This window comes from Pelobates fuscus, chromosome 9 (genome assembly GCF_036172605.1).
Source record: "Pelobates fuscus isolate aPelFus1 chromosome 9, aPelFus1.pri, whole genome shotgun sequence".
Taxonomy (NCBI): domain Eukaryota; kingdom Metazoa; phylum Chordata; class Amphibia; order Anura; family Pelobatidae; genus Pelobates; species Pelobates fuscus.
The window spans coordinates 161,460,639-161,486,999 of NC_086325.1; the positions used below are offsets into that span (position 1 = coordinate 161,460,639).

Consider the following 26,361-nt stretch of genomic DNA (forward strand, 5'->3'; position numbering starts at 1 on the left):
CAGAGCATTCACCAGCTAGCAAGGCTGATCTCCAGAACCTCCTGAAAGAACTCTTTAAGAAAAAGCACTTGTATGAGAGTATATTGGAGTTATGACTGCTCAGCTGTAGGCACTGGGGGATGACAGGGACATTGCAAGAGACAGCCATAAAGATTTGAGGTTGGATGTGGACAACCTAAAGCAATAATGTAAGTGCTTGAAGACTCTAGGCGACAACATAATCTCCAGATTAGAGGAGTCTCAGAAGACATATCTGACAATGAGGTTCCTCACTACCTTTGACGTCTGCCATCCTCTTTATGGTCACCTTCTAAAGCCAAAAACATAATTATCATTACGGAGCACAGGCTGAGGTCCCCAGGAACTTACTGATCTGCATTCAGGGATTCTTGTAAACAGCTAGTGCAGACTGCTGTAAGCGAATCACCCACTTACCACTTCCAGAACTCATACCTCATTTTATAATGATCTATCTCAACCATAATATGTAGACAGTCTCTGCGATCTGTCACTAGTTGCTGAATGACAACAAGATCAAGTATCGACAGGCCTCTGGTTGTAAGTTGACCATTATACATAAGGAGAAGCAGACTCTGCTTTCTTATTTGTCAGACACGAAGAAGTTCTTTACGGCTCTGGGTCGTTCTCTGCGGGCTACCTGAACATGGCCTTGATCGGGTCAGACCACTTCTTCTCAGTCATGGGAAGTACACAGCGTCAAGCCTTTCTACCCCTACTCTCAAGGGGCTCCTAGTTTTTTGGGGGGGGGTTTTGGACTGGAGCTACGTTCTACTAATGCAACAATTATCCAACAAATGTTTTTTTTTTACAATTTTCTTTATGTCGGATTATGTGCTTGACCAACTTTTACCATTCTATGCCAACGTTGCACCTAAAATGTAGCAATACGTGCTTTCAACAGACACGATCCTCTTGTGCTACAATAAAAATATACAAAAGAAACAAAAAATGCAATTAGTTATCCAATAGTCAAGGAATAACACAAGTTATTCAAAAATTATGGTAAGTTAATTTGTCACTGTACCATAAATGGCATTAAAGATCACAAAAGGGAAGGTTAAAAACAATGGCTGCCTGCTCGGAATTATGGGATGCTGTGCAAGTTAATTTGAGGCACGAAACATCCATTATCAGTATAATATCTTAAAAGAACTGTATGTGCACTCTAACAAGTTAATTTAAATAACGGTGCCCAGGAGTCCATGGCGCTTTCTTACCTGAAGGGGTTAAATACTACTCAGACAGTTTAATCCCAAAGACTATTCTGCAACACTGGATCTCCTTGTCCACAATGGTATTTTGTGTCTCTAAAAGCAGTTTGAGGAAGCACAGATTGACACTAGGCTGGGACACCGCTGATTAGCTTTAGAGATCAGCTGACACCAAGCCAAATCAGTAGCTCCCCATAAAAAATTTTTTTAAAGATACACAAAAACAAACAAACAAAAAAAAACAAAAAACAAAAAAAACACACCCCACACACTATACCTTTTTATACATTTTTTTTTAAATGAACGGTGACCTGCCGATTGCCACACAGTTTGAGGAAACAGACTTGGAGGAAAAAAAAAAAAGACATTCGGGGCGGAGCCTGACTGCCAAGGGAACCAGACGTGCTCGGCAAGAGCTCCTGCATCTGGTCCCTATAAATCGAGATTTACACTCAGGTCACTCACCTAGCAGACCGTTTTCGGCACCTATCTTACCGAGGGAGTCACGGTACACCAGAGGATACTCGCCGTGAGCTGATCCGACCCCGGTACGTCCTGATAGCAGTCAGCGGCCTACGAAAGCCTGAGCTCTGGAGAGACGGCCGCTCTTCAGGCTCCTTCGTTGCCTGAATGGCCCGGGTAACCGAAGCTATGCTCCTTCCCCCCCCCCCCCCCCCTCTGGACCGGCGGGGGTTATCCCGGTATCCACTGGCTGGTGCCCCTGTCAACCCTGCACAGCTCCCACCTCCCGACGCATGATCGTGGCTGATCCACCTAAGATGGCGGCCGGGCCCCTGCATCACCATCAGGGCCTACTGCAGCACATGGAGACACGGGAAGGTGCTGCAGAATATGTGCTAGAGCGACTGGATGCCACCTTTGCGGACTTCTGGGCCAAATTGGAGGCATTATTTGCAGCAACACCAAATCATTCTCCAGAGGGAGATAAACCCAACGAGCTATCCTACAAACCTTCAGAAAGCCAGGCAGTTCCAGGGGGATATTCTACTACACGAAGCGGCAAGCATAACCCCCCCCCCCCGCACAACTAACAAACGGAGAAAGCGCAAGAAACCACAGTGGCGAACAAAACTCCGCCGACCAGGCCAGCTGCATAGACACTACTACTCACCTCGACTCACTGGCTCAACGCCGCACATGGAAAGTGCAAGAAGGGGGAGCAGCTAAGGCTGCGCCTGGCAGCTTATTGGACTCACACAACTGGCACCACCGATCCAGCCGCGAGGCCCGAGAGGCCAACACGCATACCAAGTGCAGAGCTGGCGTCGGTTGACTCAGGGCTACACAGCGGACTATAGCCACAATTCCGCCCGAGCACTGGAAAAAGCCAGGCACTATAATATGAACATCCAGATTGCCTTGTTACCATAGGTTGACCAGGTGTCTCCTTTTTGTATCCGTCTGTTCTCTTCTTCCTCCTCTTTCCAATATCCTTCTGTTCCTATACCAGGAGCACTGTATGCTCCATATCTAAAGCCTGTACACAGCAAGAGCACCATTGCTATAGATATTATCACTCAGCCTGCATTTAATGTGTTTTATTAATCCTAATGTTTCAGCTTCGAAACAAACATGTGAGTTATTATAACCAGTAGTTTAAAGTTGCAGTCAGTTTCTAGTACTAGCCTGTAGTACTCACCTGAATTTTTACACATGCATAATCTATGATGTCAACTGATCAGCGAATATGCAGACTAAGCCTGAATATTGTTTTAAGCATACACTTTAAAGTCGATTACGTAAGCAGAATATAATAGAACTCATGTGGTCAGACGTTATTGTACAGCCTGTTGTGTTTTCTTAATTTTCTTACTCTTAATGCTACAGCTTAGAACCAACAAACGTGCGACTTATTATAACCTGTATTTTAAAGTTGCAGGCAGTTCCTCGTACTAGCCTGTAGTACTCACTTGAATTTCTACATATGCATAATCTATGATGTCAACAGATCAGCAAACGTGCAGACTAAGCCTAATTATAGTTTTAAGCGTACACTTTGAAGTCAATGACTTAAGGCAGAATATGATAGAATTCAGACGTTATTGTATAGCCTGTTTAGACTGTATCCAATATGCCAAAATAGTGCAAAGTCCTGTTATATCCTAAGCTTACTAAAATTAACACTAAAAATGTGCAAGAACTAATATATACCTCACTGTACTTAATGTTTGAAAAAGCATGTGGATTGCCTTTGGGGTACCGCATGTACGTTCTGTTACGTTTATATGCACTACAAAAATAAAGAATTAAAAAAAAAAAAAAAAAAAAAAAAGACATTCAAATAAAAGGGGGAAGTTTCTTAAAAACAAGTGTTTTCAGCAAAAAATAGGTGCCAACATGTAGAAGGGGAGGAGTCAGGAATGGAATGCGTCTGCTGATTCCAGTGGTTTCCATGGTGATTGCACCACTTTTAATAACCGGATACTTTGATAAAACTCCCCCATATTGTTACTGGAATGATGTAAAACCAAGTCTCCCAATGCAGAATTTAGAGAGATTGGAAACTGAATCCGCGGCTCAACCCTCATATTATAGCAGGTTAACACCCAGCGCAGGATAAAACGGCTTGCACGAGTTAATGCTGTTTTCCCGCTCTTTCAAGTGGAGTTCTTTTTCTAGAATGTTTAGAGACAGGATTTGGAGCATTACAAAAAAATAGAAGCATTGTAGAGCTATAAAAAGGATGGGATTAAATTTAACATACAGATAGCCGCAGTCAAAAACAGGAAACAGAAAGCCATTCATTAGAAGAAATGTAATCAACAAGCCTGAACACAGCAGAGAAGGGAATTTTTTTAATTTTTTTTTTTTTTAAATATATAAATAAAAATTTAAACAGAATGCAGTGTTTTTTTAAAGCTACGCTAAGAAACATAACCACAGTAGCTTGCGGTACTGGTTGTAATGTCCGGCGTACTCTTGTGCCATGCCCCAGTTTAGCAATGGTTTGATAAAAAAAAAAAGATAACATATTGTCTTCATAACACACAGCGACCAACCCCATCTCGGCCACATTAATAGAATTAAAATGTAACATTGCTCAGTGGGCCAATGCATCATCAGTAGAATCTATCCAAACCCTTGGGGTGGGTTTCCTGTTCAAATCCCGGCAGGGTTGACTCAGCCCTTCATCCTTCGAGGTAGATAAATGGAGTACCATTATATTGGGTAATAGCAACATCACCTGGATGTTGGAGAAGAGTAGCAGCCCAAGGACATACTTGGATACCAGAGTAATCTGAATGTACCTTTTCTGGTTAAATACTTTGTTGTTATTAATATCATGTTAAAGTCGTCCATCCAAGACAACACCAGTTGGCTCGAAGCAATGGGCTAACCAGCCGACAGTTCTCCAATAGGAAGTATATTACATTAATGCAGAATGTGTCAACATAGTCCCCCAAAGATTAATTAAATGAGTATCTACTGCTACAGTAAACCAATCATCAAAGGCAGTTGCCAGTGTGAACCAATGAAAAATAACTAAATTACCAAGGGTATATTAATCTGTCTCCTGACACAGGGGTTAAGAACTACCAAAATATGGGCTGATTTTGTCCTACTGTACATACAGATTATTAGAAAGGGTATACGGTAAATTTACAAATAATAAAAATGTAAAAGAAAACCATTGTTTCTCCCACACCGGTCAATCAATTGCCAGCATATAGGTATACACTCCGTATTAAGTGGGCAGGAGAACCCTCCTAAAGATGGCACACAAGCACAGCAACTACAATGTAGGCACTGTAGTTGCTGTGATTTCTCCTACAGCAAGAGAACAGGCTTGCTTGAGAAGTACAGGAATGGAGAGCCAGGGGTCACGCTCTTCTGGAACCCAAATATAGCCAGCATGACAGTGTCACTGGGGATGTTGTCCTCCTTCAGGAAGTAGGGACAGTCATACAAGAGAGGGACTGCCACGCTGTAAGAGAGATCATCAACAGCTCATAAAAGGAATTAATATTTTATCTTTATAGTAAATGACACTAAACAAAAATTAGAAACAACACTTGTTTTTGCCCCCATTTGTCATGAGCTGAACTCAAAGATCTACGAGTCTTAGAGTGGCCTTTTATTGTGGCCAGCCTAAGGCACACCTGTGCAATAATCATGCGGTCTAATCAGCATCTTGATGTGCCACACCTGTGAGGTGGATGGATTATCTCGGCAAAGGAGAAGTGCTCACTAACACAGATTTAGACAGATTTGTGAACAGTATTTGAGAGAAATAGGCTTTTTGTGTACATAGAAAAAGTCTTAGAACTTTGAGTTCAGCTCATGAAAAAATGGGGGCAGAAACAAAAGTTACGTTACGTTTATAATTTTGTTCAGTGTATATTTTCTTTACTTACCGGTTACAGTGCATCTGCCATGACAAGGTTATTTTCTTCTGGAACAGAATACTTATTTTTTTTATTTAAATAAATAAATTGGTGCCTGTGCCCTACTTATAACTTGTTGCCTACAATGGAGGCGGTGACCATTAAAGGAACACTACATGTTTGGAGAGCGCATGCATGGCACTTTCTGCGCCAATCAGCATCTCCCCATAGAAATGCAGTGACTGTGTGCATAGCTATGGGATTCGCTCATCCTCCCGCAGAGCCAGAAAGTGCCTCTATGGCCAACGGACTGAGGGCCAATAGGGGTGGCTTTAGAACACAATGAAAACACTGCAGGGATAGTCTCTAAGCACCAGAATCACTACATTAAACGGTGGAGGTTCTGCACCAGTGAGTGTCCTTTTAAATGAAATAGTGAAAGTGTTCTGTGAGGACGGATTTCCTTTAAGTGGGAGTCCTGCAAGCACAGAGCAAAATCCGTTTTAATTGGAAATGTTTCTCAAGACAAACATTCTGCTGAATTCACACTTTATCTGATGCGGATTGCAGTGTAGAAATAATAATCTGTTTTTTTTATTTTTTTAAAGTCGTTCTTTACAAAACACTTATTGTCCCAGATCAAAAACAGCTCAACCCAAAAAAGAAAAAAGTTAAAAATAACAGTAAAAAATAAATAAATAAATAAATAAAAAAAAAAACACACCACACCTTCCTTTCCTTATTTGAACCAGTATGAACCCTACTTGTTGGCTAAACTTCCAACCATGTTTGTAGCATGAAACAAATGCATTACACAAGGGTTCGACAAATCCCAGGCGCCAGGTTATAAGTCGGTACTATATACAAAAAAATAAAGAAAATAGCCCATTTAATATTTGGCAACCCCCACCCCCTTTCATAAATACCATCAGGGTTATTCACTGCAGCAAGAATTGTTTGGGACATTTTAAGTCTAAAACGGCCGAAGTGGACAAAAAAAAAATTCTCCAAGTCAACAATAATGCTTCTAATTCCATATATTTGGCCTTAAAATGTCCTTAACGGGACAGTATAGGCACCCAGACCAATTCATCTAATTGAAGTGGTCTATGCGCAGTGTCCCTGTCCCACTTAGTGCTGCAATGACAATACTTAAGTTTTAAAGAAATTGCAAAGTTTAAGTGGAACCCTTAAGACAGCCTTACGTGGTGGTTTACCAGACAACCACCACAAGCTCTCTCTGGAGCACCAACCCAGTGCAGAGAACGTTCTAATCTAATCAGCCGGACCCTGCCCGGCGGCACTTCGAGACTTCCTTTAACCCCTTAAGGACACATGACATGTGTGACATGTCATGATTCCCTTTTATTCCAGAAGTTTGGTCCTTAAGGGGTTAAAAGAATTTCTGCAAGCAGAGGTAGGAGGAGGACAGGAACGAACTGCGCTGCAAAGCAGGTCTAGGGTTAAATTATTTGTGAATTGTTTAACCCCTAAAAGGCAAGGAAGTACTAGGGACTTCCTGGTATCATAACTCCATTAAGTTGTTATGGTGTCTGGAGTGTTCTTTAGTGCTGAAATCAAAAGAAGCAGTTTTTAGTGCAATACTCAGAAGTTAAATATAGTTTTTTGTTTTTTTGTTTTTTTTATAAATCTAACAAAAGTTTGCTAAATTCCCCATTTAAATGTCTAAATTTCCATCACTATTTGAAGATCCTGGAAGAGTCCCATGTATGCATTTAATTCCTGCTCCCCCACCCCTAGCCCAACAACACTTCACGTGCCACAAAAAAAAACAAAAAAAAACACACAGATCTGAACAGGCGCAAGGGGTATAAAACTTTATACTTTTCCTGGCAGAGCAAACAGAAAAACAAAATATGCCACTTCTGCTCGGAGGAAAAATTCACTCATTTTAGGCAGAACCACATAAAAAAAAAAAAAAAGGAAACTTTGCCTACTGAAATGTCAACTGTTAAAATAAAAATTCCATTGCTGAATTCATGCTATCCTGTACGGTTTTAGCATTTCTCCAGTAAAGAAGTCCGTGTTTAATTATTTAAGCGTATTTATACAATATATTATCACACGATATAAGGGGACCAAAACCACTACAGCTTAATGTTGCTGTTCTGGGGCATATAGTCTGTCTGTGCAGCCTCAGCAGTGTAAACAACACCTTTTCAAAGAAAAGGAAGTTTCTATGTTGAGGCCCAACTATTGGAGAGAGAGACAGATAGAATATATAATATTTTCATCACGGTGGGCATGTCATAAAAGCATGAGCAGCAGAAAGTATAATTTATATTCTTTAGGATCACAGATTTTTGCCCTGCTTTCTTTCCTGTAACATGTGAAAAATGCTTCGTACAGGGCGCCACTTTTCCTACACAGCCCATCAATAATACAGCAGGCCCCCCAGTCATCCCGATTTTGGTGATAAAGTCACGATTATATGGTGCGGTTCCACCATGCAGGGTTAGTTAATAATTGTATCTCCATCTCTAAATTAAACTTTAATCACATACAGGAGGTTCTTGCAGGGTCTAGCAAGCTATTAACATAGCAGGGGATAACAAAATCTTAATTAAACAGAACTTGCCATAAAGAAAGCCTAAATAGGGCTCTCTTTACAGGAAGTGTTTATGGAAGGCTGTGCAAGTCACATGCAGGGAGGTGTGACTAGGGTTCATAAAAAAGGGGATTTAACTCCTAAATGGCAGAGGATTGAGCAGTGAGGCTGTAGGGGCATGTTCTATACACCAAAACTGCTTCATTAAGCTAAAGTTGTTCAGGTGACTATAGTGTCCCTTTAAACCAGGTTTCCCCAAACTCCGGATGTTGCTGAACTATAACTCTGATGATTCTATGAATGAAATAGATAGACAGACTCATGGGAGTTGTAGTTCAGCAACATCTGGAGGGCCGGGGTTTGGGGAAGCCTGCTACACTGTTATTTAACGGGACTCTGCAGGATGGATTTAATCATAGGTTATCCTTGCTCACATGGAACAAGTCTTTAGCCAGATACCAGCAGGCAATCAGTGCTTTGCCACACTAATAGATGATCGGAGAATGGAGTATAGATGCTAGTGATGTCACAAAAGCGCGCATGCACAAATTTCTACGCTTCCTTACAGAAAGCATTTAGGGACACGGGTTAGGACTGCAAGGGCTTGCTTTGTGGCACCTCAAAGCAGAACGTCTAGGAATTGCTGAGGATTTCCCTAGGTATATTTCCCAAAAAAACATTTCTCATCTTAAACTGTGGTAATCACACTGTAAGACAACAGGATTTCCCTTTAATCGAGCTCTGAAAGATGCAATGTTTGTTCCCCTCCCCCAATGATTAATGAGAGAGAGAAAATAAAGAAATTAACAGAAAACCGCCGGTCTGGTGTTAAACAAAAATGCAACACTGATAATTTCTACATATTGTGATGTAAAACACATCCGTGTAATATAGATAGCCATCACTATCTGGAAATGTATATGTGAAGCAAAGATAGATATATTTAACATTCTGGCTGTAACTATAATGCGCTCCGCAGGTCCCTGTGGATGAAGTATTGTGAGACATTCACTAAAGTGAATTTCAAATTGAAGGCCTTAAATTGGAAATTCACTTTGCTTAAAGGACCACTATAGGCACCCAGACCACATCAGCTCAATGAAGTGGTCTGGGTGCCAGGTCCATCTAGGGTTAACCCTGCCTGCTGTAAACATAGCAGTTTCAGAGAAACTGCTATGTTTACCTTAGGGTTAATCCAGCCTCTAGTGGCTGTCTCATTGACAGCCGCTAGAGGCGCTGCCGCAATTCTAACGTATTTTCACAGTGAGAATATGCCAGCGTCCAGAGGTATGGACTGACTGAATGCGCGCGCGGCTCTTGCCGCGCATTCACCCAAAGAGGGAGGAGAGTCCCCAGCGCCGAGGGAGCCCGGCGCTGGAGAAAGGCAAGTGTTTAACCCCTTCATCCACCTTCAGCCCGGCAGGACGGGGGACATGAGGGTGTGGGCACCCTAGAAACATAGAATGTGACGGCAGATAAGAACCATTCGGCCCATCTAGTCTGCCCAGTTTTCTAAATCCTTTCATTAGTCCCTAGCCTTATCTTATAGTTAGGATAGCCTTATGCCTATCCCACGCATGCTTAAACTCCTTTACTGTGTTAACCTCTACCACTTCAGCTGGAAGGCTATTCCATGCATCCACTACCCTCTCAGTATAGTAATACTTCCTGATATTTTTAAACATTTGTCCCTCTAATTTAAGATTATGTCCTCTTGTTGTGGTAGTTTTTCTTCTTTTAAATATAGTCTCCTCCTTTACTGTGTTGATTCCCTTTATGTATTTAAATGTTTCTATCATATCCCCCCGTCTCGTCTTTCCTCCAAGCTATACATGTTAAGATCCTTTAACCTTTCCTGGTAAGTTTTATCCTGCAATCCATGAACCAGTTTAGTAGCCCTTCTTTGAACTCTCTCTAAGGTATCAATATCCTTCTGAAGATACGGTCTCCAGTACTGCGTACAATACTCCAAGTGAGGTCTCACCAGTGTTCTGTATAATGGCATGAGCACTTCTCTTTCTACTGCTAATACCTCTCCCTATACAACCAAGCATTCTGCTAGCATTTCCTGCTGCTCTATTACATTGTCTGCCTACCTTTAAGTCATCGGTGATAATCACCCCTAAATCCCTTTCCTCAGATGTTGAGGTTAGGACTTTTTCAATTATTCTGTACTCTGCCCTTGGGTTTTTACGTCCAAGATGCATTATCTTGCACTTATCCACATTAAATGTCAGTTGCCACAACTCTGACCATTTTTCTAGTTTACCTAAATCATTTGCCATTTGGCTTATCCCTCCTGGAACATCAACCCTGTTACAAATCTTAGTATCATCCACAAAAAGACATACCTTACCATCAAGACCTTCTGCAATATCACTAATAAAAATATTAAAGAGAATGGGTCCAAGTACAGAACCCTGAGGTACCCCACTGATGACATGCCCAAGCTTCGAATATACTCCATTGACTACAACCCTCTGTTGCCTGTCACTCAGCCACTGCCTTACCCATTCAACAATATTGGAATCCAAACTCAAAGATTGCAGTTTATTGATAAGCCTTCTATGTGCAACAGTGTCAAAAGCCTTACTAAAATCTAGGTAAGCAATGTCTACTGCACCACCCTGATCTATAATTTTAGTTACCCAATCAAAAAAATCAATAAGATTAGTTTGGCATGATCTCCCTGAAGTAAACCCTTGTTGTCTCTGATCTTGAAATCCATGTGTTTTTAGATGTACAACAATCCTATCCTTTAACATGGTTTCCATCACTTTCCCCACTACTGAAGTAAGGCTTACTGGCCTATAGTTGCCCGACTCCTCCCTATTACCTTTCTTGTGAATTGGCACAACATTCGCTAATTTCCAATCTTCTGGGACTACTCCTGTTATCAATGATTGGTTAAATAAATATGTTAATGGTTTTGCTAGTACACCACTAAGCTCTTTTAATAACTTTGGGTGTATTCCATCAGGTCCCATTGACTTATTTGTCTTTACTTTTGACAGTTGAAATAGAACCTCTTTAAACTCACGTGTAATAAATGACTCATTTATCCTTTTTCTTAACTGAGGTCCCTTTCCTTCAGGGCACTATAGCGGTCCTTTAACTAGTCTTAAAAAAAGAACTAAGCACAAAACAACTTTGGCCTAGTGAATCCGATTTGGTGTGCAGATCATGTTCCTGCAGTCTTACGGCTCAATTCTCTGCCAATTAGGAGTTAAACCACTTTGTTTATACAGCCCTAGTCACACCTCCACTAGCTGTTAGTCCAAAAAAATAAAAAATTAAAATACGGTAAGTTAGATTTTTATCATGAGTCAGACAATTACATATTCTGGCAAGTTTTCAAACTTTCTAATAGTTTTTTTTTGTCAACTTAACTTCCTCTGAAGTATTGTCTTTTTACTAATGAGCCTTGAGAACTGGCATTTTGCCTGCGGATTTTTTGCCGATTTTTTTTTTTTTTTTTTTTTAAAGAACAACCTCATTTTACTGTTACTTCCACTTCCCAGGGCAGTTAATGTTAAAGGGACACTATAGTCAGCAGAACAACTACAGGTTATTGTATTTGTTCTGGTGAGTAGAATCATTACCTTCAGGCTTTTTTTGCTGTAAACACTGCAATGCTCATAGGTATACCTCCACTGGCCACTCCACATATGGCTGCTAGAGGTGCTTCCTGGGGCAGTGCTGCACAGTGTGACTTAGCATGCAGACACTGAATGTTCCTAATAGAGATGCATTGATTCACTATGAGGAGATGCTGATTGGCCAGGGCTGTGTTGTGCTGGCTCTGCCCCTGATTTGCCTCCTTGACAGTCTCAGCAAGTCCTATGGGGAAGCATTGTGATTGGCTCACAGAATCACTTCTGATGTCAGGCATGCAGGACAGTCAGAGGCAGACAGCAGCAGACTTGGGCGCATCTATCTTAGCTCTTTGTCAGTTATTTACACCTGGCAGTCAGCATAGAAGACGACAAATAAAAACATGTTTCTCATTCTCCTCTTCATTTGCAATGTTTGCATTGGCTTTATCTTGTTTTAACTCGATTATTCTATTTGTTAAAACTTTAAAAAGAGGTTGGCACAAGTTATAGGTCAGGAGTAGGTAACCTTCGGCATGCCAGGTGTTCAGCACCACAGATGCATTGCTTGTGCCAAGGGGATCGGCCTGGCATTTTAGTTCAGGACCGCAGTTGTGCTCTTGGGATTACTCAAATGTGTAAATAGTACGGCTTAGTATTTTAAACTTGTTTGGGGACAGCTCTCTATTCATCTACTGTCCTTGTATGTTATACAGATTTCTTGAGAATTAGAGGGACACTATAGGCATCAAAACAACTTTATCTTAATGAAACAGTTTTGGTGTATTGATCATGGCTCTGCAGTCTCACTGCTCAATTGTAGGAGTTAAGTCACTTTTGTTAAAGGGAACTATAGTCACCCAGACCACTTCAGCTCAATGAAGTGGTCTAGGTGCCAGGTCCCTCAGGTTTTAACCCTTCAGATGCAAACATAGCAGTTTCAGAGAAACTATGTTTACATTTGGGGTTGATCCAGCCTCTAGTGGCCGTCTTACAGACTGCTACTAGAGGCGCATCTGCGACGCTGGAGGCACATTTCGCCTCCATCGGGCAGAGCGTACATAGGAAAGCATTGAGACATGCTTTCCTATGGACACTTTAAATGCACTGACGTCCGCTGACGTCGGACGGGGGAGCTGACATCGGTAGGGGAGGAGAGGACACCAGCGCTGGATTAAGGCAAGCTGCCTAAGGGGCACCTTCAGGGCACTAGTGTCAGGAAAACCGCTTTCTGATCCTTTAATGTAGCCCTAGCCACACACCCCCTGGCTGTGACTGACAGAGACTGCATGATAAATTGATTCATTTTCAAATCAGAGGTTAACGAGCTTTAGAAGTTTTTAGGTTCTGCTCTGTAAATCAAGCTTTAGTATCACACACACACACACACACACACACACAGGAAACTTCTGCAGGGTCTAGAAAGCTATTAACAAAAATGTAGATAAATTCTAAAATTAAACAGACTGTACTATATAGGGAGTTTAAACATTAGATCTCTCTTTACAGGAAGTGTTTATGAATGCTGTGCACGTTACATGCAGGGAGTTGTGACTATATAAGCAATGTGATTTAACTCCTAAAAATAAGAGAAATGAGCAGTAGGGCTGCAGGATCATGATTTGTACACTAAAATCGCTTCTTTAAGCTAAAAGTGGTTTTAGTGCCTGTAGCGTACCTTTAAATCTCAAATATCTTTGTGTTGTAACGCCATGACTAAACGGTCTGTGAAAAAAAAAAAAATTGAAATCAAGGTAACTTAACAGATTTCCTTTCCCATGGTATATGTTGATAAGCAGTTGCATTATAAGGTTTCAGGATATTCTACTCCGCTTCAGGGTTTTCTTTTTTCCAAAAGACAGTGTCTCACGAAATATGTCAATAATTATCGGTGTGCATTCATTTTAGTTTGTGAGTTTCTGATGGTGTTATAAAAATGTGTCATAGAAAAGTAGGCAATACTTCTATTTGTGGGCAAGCCTGAAGTTAAAAAACATTCCACCATAAAGTTCTGCAAAAAAGTAAATGACTGTGGGGTGCCCGGTACCTTCTGGTCTACGAAGAAACGGACAGGCTCGTGGAGCAGTCCCAAATTGGGGACTCTCAACATAGGAAGATGCACTTTCAAAATCCTTTTAGGGCATTAAGTACACACTAAGAGCACTTCAAAAGAACCGTGCGCATGTCTTACCTCGACTTTAAGCCGGTACGTTGACGCAAGGCTGAAGACAGCCACTAGAGGCTGGATCAACCCCAAATGTAAACATAGTTTCTCTGAAACTTCTATGTTTGCATCTGAAGGGTTAAAACCTGAGGGACCTGGCACCTAGACCACTTCATTGAGCTGAAGTGGTCTGGGTGACTATAGTTCCCTTTAACAAAAGTGACTTAACTCCTACAATTGAGCAGTGAGACTGCAGAGCCATGATCAATACACCAAAACTGTTTCATTAAGATAAAGTTGTTTTGATGCCTATAGTGTCCCTCTAATTCTCAAGAAATCTGTATAACATACAAGGACAGTAGATGAATAGAGAGCTGTCCCCAAACAAGTTTAAAATACTAAGCCGTACTATTTACACATTTGAGTAATCCCAAGAGCACAACTGCGGTCCTGAACTAAAATGCCAGGCCGATCCCCTTGGCACAAGCAATGCATCTGTGGTGCTGAACACCTGGCATGCCGAAGGTTACCTACTCCTGACCTATAACTTGTGCCAACCTCTTCTTTTTAAAGTTTTAACAAATAGAATAATCGAGTTAAAACAAGATAAAGCCAATGCAAACATTGCAAATGAAGAGGAGAATGAGAAACATGTTTTTATTTGTCGTCTTCTATGCTGACTGCCAGGTGTAAATAACTGACAAAGAGCTAAGATAGATGCACCCAGTGGCAGGATAGAGCATTGTGGATTCTATGTGCAATTTTATTTTTCTCACAACAGAAATGGATATTTGTTAAATATTCCACAAACCGCATCGTTGACATCACCCATGAGATCATCCACCCCCTGTTCTGATTTCATACTACCCAATTTTGGGAGACCTGCAATGCAAGTTATTGAAATATGTTGTGGGCTAAAGAGTGCGGCAGAAGCAGCCAACAAAATCTAACCAACCCACAGGTACCCTCTGCAGCACTGCCAGGTTCAGGCACCGATGTCTTCTTTGGGTGCAAATGGGCACACATGGGCATCTTCCGCTAATATTCCATAAACCTGCACCGACAACCCTTTCATGCGGACGTGCATCACAGGGGTCATAACAATGTTTGTTTTGCCAGCCTCGTATTTATAAGTGTGTTTTTCCCCTAAATATTACCCATTTCTTTGCCAACTTTCAATCCAGGACTCTAGTAGTGCCAGTTTCCTTTTATACGCGTTATGTATTTACCCCAAGCTTGGATATTGTTTTTTCAGCTGGGTAAGCTTCTAGAATTGCAAGGTCATTACAGTTTACAGAAAGAGAGGTGGCATTTCTGCCGGGGAGAAGACTTGCCAAGTCATCCTGTCTGTGGAATGTTTACAGGTTACAACGAGAGGACTGGAATGAACGCAATAACGGTATGGTCTCACAAACTGTTCCTAAACTTTTTATATTTGCGTACGTAATACGTGCGCGCATATACGTCTGCGGATATAAATCTGCCACCAACAGTCCTGGATAAGTCTGGGCAGTACTGGCTGCAGCCTGTCTTCCCAGGTATTAAGACAGCCAAGGACGAAGGAGCTACAAAAACTGGTAAGTGGATCCAAAACTATTTTTTTCCCCCCAAATGATTTTACCTAAAGTGTGTAACGAATGCATAGGATTTCTGAAATCTAATCCTAAACCATAGCTACTGCTATGCTCCCTCTCTGCAGATCCTGGATGTTGTGGGGCCTGCTGGACCGAGTAGGGTGCCCTGATGATCTACTTTGCCCTTATATTTGGAATTCACTGTGAATTAATGCTGATTTCCCAACAATGCTCATTTTAGTGAAGGACCCTGCTAATTTTACACAGCGAAATATGGCCATTTCAAAATGGATACAACGAATTTCTTATGCCACAGAAGGCACCGTAGAATCAATCATTACACAGCTATATCTATACATAATTCTGTGTCCAAGTACATGACAGGAGCCAGTTCAGTAAAATTCAAATTTTTCCTTTCGATCCATTATTATTATTATTATTATTATAGCCATTTATCTAGCGCCAACAGATTCCGTAGCGCGTTACAATATTATGAGAGGGGATTTAACTAGAAATAGGACAATTACAAATAAACTTACAGGAACAATGAGTGGAAGAAGACCCTGCTCAATCGAGCTTACATTCTATAGGAGGTGGGGTGTAAAACACATTAGGACAGGAATCTGTAATCAAATAAAGAGATCTTCCTAAAGAGATGGGTTTTAAGGCACTTCTTAAACGATGCAAGACTAGGGGAGAGTCTGATGGCGGTAGGCAGGCTATTCCATAGGAAGGGAGAAGTCCTGCAAGCCCGAGTTGGCCGTACGGGTGCGGACAACGGACAGGAGGTGGTCACGGGCAGACCGAGAAGGGACATACCTATGGATCTGTGAGGAGATATAAGAGGGGCTAGAGTTGTTCAGTGCTTTATAGGTGTGAGTTAGTACCTTGAATTGACTCCTATAGCATACAGGAAGCCAATGTAAGGACTGGCAGAGGGGTGAGGTGAGAGAGAAACGACTAGAGAGGAAAATCAGTCTAGCAGCAGCGTTCATTACGGAATGTAGGGTGCAGTACGGCTTTTGGGAAGACCAATCAGGAGAGGGTTACAATAATCCATGCGGGAAATTACTAGAGTCTGGACAAGCTCCTTGGTAGTATCTGGTGCAAGAAAGGGGCGGATGCGGGTTATGTTGTTAAAAATGGAATCTACAGGATTTGGCAACATGCTGGATGTGAGGCTCAAAGGCGAGACCAGAGTCAAGTATGACGCCAAGACAGCGCGCTTGCAAGGATGGACTGATGTTGGTACCACAAACTTGAAGGGAGAGCGAAAGAGGAGGAAAGACAAGGAGCTCAGTTTTTGAGAGATTGAGTTTCAGAAAGCGGGAGGACATCCAGTCAGAGATGGAAGAAAGGCAAGCAGTGACACGTTGCAGGACGGCAGGGGAGAGGTCCAGGGAGGAGAGATATAACTGGGTGTCATCAGCGTAGAGGTGGTAGTGGAATCCAAAAGAGGTAATAAGTTTGCCAAGAGAGACAGTATAAAGAGAAAATAGAAGGGGACCAAGGACAGAGCCTTGGGGGAATCCAACCGAGACAGGACGAGGGGAGGAGGTATCATTAGAAAAAGAGGCACTGAATGAGCGTTGGGAGAGATAAGAGGAAAACCATGAGAGGACAGAGTCAACGAGACCAAGCGATTGAAGAGTTTGAAGAAGGAGAGCATGATCAACGGTGTCAAAGGCTGCTGAGAGGTCAAGAAGAATAAGTATGGAGTAGTGGCCTTTGGATTTAGCTGCAATTAGGTCGTTAGTAACTTTGATAAGGGCAGTCTCTGTAGAGTGGAGAGGGCGGAAGCCAGATTGAAGGGGGTCAAGGAGAGAGTTGGAATTGAGGAAATGAGACACACGGGTAAAGACAAGTCATTCCAGAAGCTTTGAGGAAAAAGGGAGCAGGGATATGAGACGGTAGTAAGAGGGGGTGGATGGGTCGAGGGATGTTTTTTTTGTATAGGTACTACAGTGGCATGTTTAAGGTCAGCAGGGACGATGCCAGAAGAGAGAGAGCAGTTGAAGATGTGCGTTAAAGGAGGCACGAGACAAGTGGAGAGAGATCTGATAAAGTGAGATGGGACAGGATCGAGCGGGCAAGTGGTGGGGCAAGAGGAGCAAAGAAGAGCAGCCACCTCTTGGTCAGTAGCTGGGGAGAAGGTCTGAAGGGTAGGAAAGCCATGATCTATGTGTGATTGAGAAACAGAATGGCAAGGAGGGGAGAATTCTTTCCTTAGCTGTTCAATCTTGTCAGTGAAGTAACATGCAAAGTTATCAGCAGTAAGGTTAGTTTGGGGGGTGGCCACAGCAGGGCGAAGAAGAGAATTAAAGGTGTCAAAGAGACGCCTGGGGTTGCGAGAACATGAACTAATGAGAGAGGAAAAGTAGGACTGTTTGGCAAGGGCAAGGGCTGCACTGTATGAACACAATATGAATCTATAATGGAGAAAGTCTGCCTGGGTGCGGGACTTCCTCCAGGAGCGTTCAGCACAACGGGAGCATCTTTGCAGGTAGCGCGTTGATTTACTATGCCATGGTTGGGGGCAGGTCCTCCTCGAGGTGCTGGTTTGGAGCGGCGCTGCAGCGTTCAAGGCAGATGTAAGAGTAGAGTTATATGTGGAGATGGCCAGTGAAGGACAGGAGAGGGAAGGGATGGACAGCAGTCGTGAATCAATATCAGCGGACAACTGCTGGAGATCAATAGAATTAAGGTCCCTCCTGAGTTGAGGGGGGTTAGGCTGAGGTTATTGGGTGAGGGGGTATGTGAGAGCAAATGATAAGAGGTGGTGATCAGAGAGAGGATATGGAGTGTTGCAGATATTAGATACTGTACATGCATAAGTGAAGATTAGGTCCAGGGTATTGCCAGCTACATGGGTGGGAGAATTAGCCCACTGTGATAGCCTGAGGGAGGAAGTTATTGAAAGTAGTTTAGTGGCTGCAGAGGTCAAAGGTGGGTTTATAGGAATTTTGATCCATATGCACTGGTTACAATTCTGCCTGTGCAGTGTATGGATAATTCAATATTTTGCAGTCGTTCAATACGGCCATATCGCTTTAAGAGCTTCATAGATAAATGTTCTCTTCCTGTGCATTAAAATATATTGATCGGTGTCTAGAAATAGGTTTTTATGAATCTTCCATTACATTGCAGATCCTTCCTGGATTCTGTCCAGTCTCATTGTCTCTAAAGGCGTTTTTTGTTAATGGAAGTATAACGAGAAATTACATTTTAAAAATAGACAATTCAGTATCTTAGTGCAGTTTTCTGCACATTTGGATAAATAATCTACCACGTACAATATTAAATAAAGCGACATATAATATTTAAAGGGTTACTCCAACTACAATGTTTTGAAGTGGTTGCAGTGTGTACGTGCAGACAGTGTTTCTGCATTAACACTGCGCTATCAGAGATTTTTTTTTTTTTTTATTGTGTGCCTGGGGTTTGTTACACCCCCAGCACATATGACAGCCAAGAACTCTGACTGCTTAAGGTCAATTCTCTGCAAATGTAACGTCTGTCGTAAGTTTAATTACTAACTTTGCCTTCGCCATCAACTCAAGACCATTTCCTTTAGGTAAGAAATTTGAAAACAGAAGACTCAAAATAGGTTTTTCCATTTCTAATCAAACGTGAAGAGTGTTTTTAGCTTAGCTCTGCTCGTTTCATAGAGAGGCGTTGAGAAGCAGTGCGCATATGTGGTAAGTCGGCAGGAAGCCAAAGTGTTCCTGTTTCTGCTGGGGCAAAAACTATCAGTAAGAGGCCCCCCTGTGGCTCTCTTCGATTGACAGGTGTGAGGGTGAAACCCAGACACTGTATAAAAATAAAATAAATAAAATAAATAAATAAATGGGGACCAGTAAAGGCACCTAGACCATTTAATCTCAAAGTTATAATAAGTGGAGGGTTAGCACTGACAGCCACTAGATATGTTTCCACTTAATAATAGAATCAGACAATTATTCAATCAAATGTTGCTCAGAGACCATCTGATTGGTGTGGCATTTTGCCGCGCATGCACATTAGCCTCCCAATGCTTTAATATGAGGAGGCATTGGATTGGTTGAGATCATCAAGACTGATCGTCTCAGCCCCCCCTTTACCATGTACCTGAAAACACTGCAGTTTTAGAGAAACTACAATGTTTACATTGCAGGGTTAAGACAGCCACTAGAGGCGCTTCCTGCAGTTTGACTTGCTGAAACGAGGCCAGATGTCCTCACGCAGGTCTAGCATCTTAAAAACCCCATATGAACGCATGGATTCAAGGCTTCCCTAGGAGGAAAGCCTAATGTGCGTGTTGGTATTAGGTTCAACCTTGCGCTGAAGTCGGAGGTTTTTAACCCTTTGAGTGCCGTTTTAGGAACACAGCTTTTATTCATAACACTACATTGTTCCTTTAAAAGTGACGATTTCTCTTGGATTCTGTAGCAGTAACCAAGAAAACTCGAGATTAAACAAACCCCTCCCCCACTCATCTCCTTCTCGGAGATACGGTAAATCATAACACAGCCAGGCGGCCTTAGTTAGATCCCACGTTAGAGACATTACAAACTAGCAAAGTACGTTCTTACAATCATCCAAGATGGTGGGCTGAGCACGTCTGCTAAAACGCAAGCATTTACAGGAAACTCATATTGCCTACACAACACGTGCACTAAAAGTCATCTGAAGATGCCCAATAGCCAACACAGGGGGAGGGGTGGAGTTAAATTTGTCGAACCTTACAAAGTTGAGTTTTTACGTGTCTTATGGGTGGTTACAGTAAGTGATCTAGGTTATAGCCAAATGCTTCACCTTATTTCCTGAAGTTTGTTATATAAAGAGTTTTAAAAAAAACGTAGGGTGCTGCCCGCAATTTAACTGTTGAAAGTCAGTTGGGAACTCAGAGAATGCCCTAACCGGTCTGCTATAATTAAAAGAACACTATACTCACCATAACAACTGCATCTAATTGAAGTTGTTATAGTGCCTACAGTAGATCACAACTTGTAAGTGCCCCTAAAATGTTTAAGTGTTCTCGTTAGAGGGCTTTGAAACACAGCATCAAACCACATCCCCCTGCCCGGTGGATTGGAGAGTGGTGACTGTTACGTCACAGGCATACAGTGACGTAAAGCGTGCATGCCCAGTGACGTCACGGCTTGTCAGAGAATCAGTGCATGCTATGATTCTCTGTGACATGTGAATCATTGGCAGATCGAGGCAAAAAGCATGCAGGTACGGTCCCCAATGCTCCTCACTGAGAAGCATTAGATTGGACTGTCATCGAGAAGGCATGCCTCCAAGAGGACATCACACGAGAAGTAGAATAGGAGGCAGCACCGATGGATACTCAATATTGTAGAAATTGGATTTAAAAGAAGAAAAACCAAAAGAAACAAAAAACACACAACTATGCCCTCCCTGAGCTGATAATGAAGATGCAACTAGTCAGCTTGGGCTCCGGTGAATGGCAGCAGTTGTGTTGAGATAGGCCCACCACGTGTCTCCCACATAGCACGGCTACTCACCGGAGATACAGTGTGTGGCGGAACCAACCTCACCACTGAGAACTGGAGAAGCCTGGTTGCTAGCCTCCTGCCCAGTGATTATGGTCCCTGGGAGATATTGCCCTTTAAGGGACTGAATGGGGCTTATGGACTGCTACCATAATGTACTGACCCTTTAAGAACTACATGTGGATTGTATAATACCATCCCTAGCCCTTTAAATACTTTGGGGAAAGATTGGTACTTTTGTATATGGCACTTCGGACAAAGTCGAAGCTGTCGAAGTTGCCGGTATCGGACAAAAGGACCACGTGGCGGCGGCCATTTTAACTTCGAACACCGCCAACCCTTAACATCAACTCCACTTCGACACTTCGACTAAAGTCGAAAGTACCGGCCACACTTCGAATGGGACTTAGCCGTTTTTATGCCAGTAATTGACCGACCGCACAGCCCAAATCCATGGAACTGTTTTGGGCAGGAAAATGTGCTTGCGGTCGGTCATAAAGGGACCTCCAGCTAACTATTGATCTACTGCAGGGATTGGGATGATTTTTGAGAGTATTACTAATTGAAGTATGCTGAGTAAGAAAATGTATGTTTTATGGTTGTGACATGTATATTTTAGAAGTTATAGATATTGTGTAAAAGTTATGTTTTAAACTGTATAATAAGTGGATTATCTCTCAGGCTAAGGGGAGGGGATGTGTGGGTTGTACCATATCTCGGATTGGTTATTTTATGCCTCCCCCTGGGTGTGGCCTGTATGTGTACAATTGCAATAAAAATCAGGCTGGATGTGCCAGTCCAGAGTTCCTGTTTTACCCTCAAAGTGAAGTGTCGTCTCATTATTGGGGGAAGGATTTATTGCATGCTGTCCCAGTTGACTGCTAGGAGTGTAAGCCTATTTGTATGGTTCCTATTCAACGGTCTACAGCATTCACATGCTTGAGAAGATTTATACGCTTCTCTGATTCGGTGGTTGTGGTGTCTGCTGCAGTGCTTGGAGTCCTCAGGAAACGCTAGGAGCATCCATTAACGGAGGTGCCCAGTCGGGGTGCCAGGCGATCCGTTACACAGTGTTTAGGATGGGAAAAACTACAGGCAGAAAAGACAGTTCTGTGGCTCCAGTCCCGTCAAAACAAGTGTCGACCACCAGCCACCCAGCACCAGATATGTCCTCTGTATTTCTTTACTCATTCCACCCTCTCCCCTTGGTTCTATAGTCTTGCTGTGACTTTATTTATTCTCAGCCATCTTCCACTATGGCTCAATCCTTCGAACTTTACAGAATCTTTATCCTTCTGTTATCTCCCACATTCCATCTAACAGCCCCACTCAGGGCCGCCAGATTGTGACTCAGAAAGGAGCAGTAGACCCTCAAGAGCCTGTCCGTGTGTTTATGTAGGACTGTTATACTTTAGTATGAATTGTATTAAAGAAAAATGAGAATTAAAAACCATTTAAATGAAAAAAAAAAAACCAAGGAAATGAAATATATGGATACAAATTTTTGAGAAAATCTGATCAATGTCTGTCCATTTTTCTTTACTTTTTTGTGAGGGCCCAAAAATTATTTTGCACTGGGGCCTCTGTTCATTAGTTCTACCACTGGGCAGAGGGGAGCGACTGACAAGGAACAGCCAGGCTACTTGTAGAGTCTCAGCTCGGCCGGCTACACAAGAGAATGCAGAGAGAAGGGGGTAGGAAAGAAAAAGCAAACCAGTGACAAATTATGACGGCAAATTAGGATTACAAAACATATTTTTTTTAATTTATTGTTTTAAAGCACACATCCGTATTATTGGAAGGAACATGGAAAGTGCTGTAAAAGTGTGGAGTAAAAAAATAATAAAGAAGGAAAGACACCAGCTTTTGTGGTTACTGTATAGTTCGTGCCAAGGGGATCGGCCTGGCATTTCAGTTCAGGACTGCCGTGCTTTTGGGATGATTCAAATATGTAAATAGTATGGCTTTATATTGTAAGCTTGTTTGGGCATGGACCCTGTTTATTTCTTTTTTTGCGTTAAGTCACTTTTATTTCGGTAAAGAAGACGTAAAGGTAGTGTACCAGTGTAAAAAAGGTACTGGGGATACCTTAAAAAAGGTATTGAAAATGGGCTGAAATATCAGTAAGAGGCTTAGAGATATTGAAAACAAAAAAGAATTTATTATATATTGTATTAAAAATTGCAAAAAATAGCAATCATCCGGAGTGTAAACACACAAACTAAATAAATGGTGGAAACCTAAGATGAAAATAAATAACAAATATAGTAAATGAAAAACATGGCTTGATAGCTTATAATAATAATAATTTTTTTTATATATAAGCCATCAAGCCATGTTTTTCATTTACTATATTTGTTACTATATTTGTTATTTATTTTCATCTTAGGTTTCCACCATTTATTTAGTTTGTGTGTTTACACTCCGGGTGATTGCTATTTTTTGCAATTTTTAATACAATATATAATAAATTATTTTTTGTTTTCAATTTCTCTAAGTCTCTTACTGATATTTCAGCCCATTTTCAATACCTCTTAAGGTATCCCCAGTACCTTTTACACTGGTACACTACCTTTACGTCTTCTTTACCTATTTTCACTAGGGGTTACCCCCCTCTTCCTTAGTGTACCAGATTGAGCTGTATCCAAGTTGTCCTTTGTCACTTTTATTTCTGTTTATGCAGCCCTAGCCACACCTCCCCTGGCTGTGATTCACACAGCCTGCGTGAAAATGTGGTTTAATAGTTAATCAGATGCAACTTACTTTAGAAGTTTGTATCTCCTGCTCTATAAATTGAACTTTAATCACACACACACACGAGGCTCCTGCAGGGTCTAGAAGGTTATTAACTGAGGAGGATATAAGAAATTAAACAAAATTTGCAATAAAGGAAGTGTAAACATTAGATATGTATTTACAGGAAGTGTTTAGGAAGGCTGTGTAAGTCACATGAAGGGAGGTGTGACTAGGGCTGCATAAACAAAGTGAATTAACTCCTAAATAGCAATAAATTGAGCAGTGAGACTGCAGGGGCATGATCTATACACCAAAACTGCTTCATTATGCTAAAGTTGTTTTGATGACCCTTTAAATATTTTTCTTGTTTCTATTGTACAGCGCTGTGGAATATGTTGGAGCCATATAATCCGTTGTAATTGGTGCCCCATGTAATGTATTGTGGGGAATGGATCTGTGACTAATTGGAAAAAAAGCCTACATGTTCCACAAACTCCTGCTGAATAAGAGTTTATGGGAAAGTGGGGGTGGAGAAGGGACTTGGTGGAGCTTCAACAATATCTGGAAGTAGATGGAACATAAGCTGTAAATTAATTTATATTTTAAAACCGGGATCTTCTCAAGAAATATACATTAGTCGTCTCAGACAATTGTGTTGAACATTGCGGACTTTCTATAAACCATGGCTCTGTAAATTCATTAATCCGCCCCAGTGTTCCAGCAGATGATGTCGCCAGGAGCCAGAGAAAGAGCAATTAAAAAAAAAAAAGGAAAGAGGTTCATCTAAGTACATTTTTACCTTCACCCTGTCCTCCTGGAAGCCCCCCCATACAAAACAGACATGTCACCTCGGAGTGATGGCCTTTGCAGAAAACCCCACAAGCTATAGTTAGATCTCAAAATATCTGTTTGAAACAAAATCGCCCACTTTCCTGCTCTGTCAAACCATAACAATGCCATCCGCCAACACAGCTGAGGACTGGACAAAATTTCATCATACCTGCCAACCATCCCGATCCAGCACAGACAGTCCTGATCTAAGATCCCAAAAAGTATACGCCATTGTGGAAAGGCCCAGCTGCCCAACAGCTTTGCACCTCTCCAGCTTTGATGGCTAGCGGACAAGACACCTTTACGGGTCTAGTGGCCATGCCTCACCATAGCAAACACCAACACGCCCCCAGTGTGGGTCATTTTACACTTCGTATGTGGGAGGATAGAAGATTTTGCAGTCTTCTGTTAATGTATAAATGTGCTAAAAAAAAAAAAAAAAAACACTAATCATATTTGAATCATCGGGTTTGAAGCGGTTACACAAAGTCACATTGCTGGGAGTCTGACGTCAGGGTGTTTACAGCTTGGCAATGTTGGCCAAAAATTTGAAACTCACTTTAAAAATTGCCTTTTAAATTCCTGACAATTTACCCTTTAGCGAATAACCCAGCACACGTCATAAAAAACAATTCCTCTTTTTCGGGGTAAAATTCCTCTGAAATATGGCATAATAAGCTGTGCTAGACAGCGATGTACTAAAAGGATTTGACGTGCATCCTGGGTTTAAATAAAATTTTAAATAAGCATTTGACAGGAAATCATTTTCTGTGGAATTTTGAAGAGTGATGATGGTGTGTATAAACACAAAACAACTTTCTCCAAAACTCATTTAAAGCAATAAAATCAAGTAAAGTTTTTGGGGTACATGAATCATTTAACCCCTTAAGGACCAAACTTCTGGAATAAAAAGGGAATCATGACATGTCACACATGTCCTGTGTCCTTAAGGGGTTAAAGTTTTATATGATATACTACAGGAGATACCTTCTATACACACACACATACATTCCAGACTCTGTCATTGTTCTTTTGCTAAAATAACCCATCCACCCACCCATTACTTGCTCCCACACCCCAGAGCTCAATATTTGGATGTACTAACCTGAGTTTACTCCACTGGAGAGAGGGTTGCAAGGAGCACAAAGGATGTAGGTTTGCAGCAGACATGGGGTTCCCATCCAAACCCCCCAGAAGTGAGATTCTTTATCCCCAGACAGAGAGGGTCCCAGTGATCCCCTGGGGAGAGGGCTTTTTTGGGGGGATGCCTGGGTTAGTGGGGTGCCCTATTGCACCCAGCGCTGGATACATGCACTAGATCCGCTTTATTACAGTCCCTGCTCATGCTCCTAGTACTACCCACCACTCTTCATGGCTGGGGGCAGGGAAACTCCGCCCGGAGGGGGAGGTCACAATCTAATTTGGGCAGACCACTTATTCCAGACAGTTTAGGGCGGGGAGAAAACCCACCAGCTTCTTTATAAAGGAAAGAAAAGAACAATGAGTGACATCAACCTGAGCTAAGAGGTTCTGCAGCAGTTCACCTCTATCCATTGCAGGTCTGGGTATCTATTGTACTGCTCTACGCTGTATGTTGGCGTCTCCAAAATAAAATTATAGTGGTGGTGAGCGGGTTAAACTTTCTAAAAGTAATGGGGGGGGGGGGGGGGGGGGACTCAAATTTGAAAAGTCACTTTGAATTCCCGCCAAATCCTACATTGGCGAATGTTTGCCTTTTAACCCATTTGGGACCATGTGCGAGCACGGCCTAGCTTGAGGTGCAATGTTTAAGAATTCACCTTGGATTTTGTTTTTTAA

The 26,361-nt window shown here is 41.9% G+C and overlaps 1 protein-coding gene across 4 annotated transcripts in view; it reads right to left on the reverse strand.

Moving 5' to 3' along the window:
- The window catches only part of LOC134573263 (uncharacterized), a 43,245-nt gene extending 17,236 nt beyond the window's left edge, over positions 1 to 26,009 (reverse strand). For 3 of the 4 annotated variants that reach the window (XR_010085312.1, XR_010085313.1, XM_063432898.1), the window contains exon 1: positions 25,649 to 26,009. The gene's annotated coding sequence lies outside the window, so the exon portion shown is untranslated. Of the gene's footprint in view, positions 1 to 15,525; positions 15,596 to 25,648 lie in introns of those variants that run through there. The other variant, XM_063432899.1, reaches the window with a different exon arrangement.
- Positions 26,010 to 26,361: the final 352 nt, after the last annotated feature.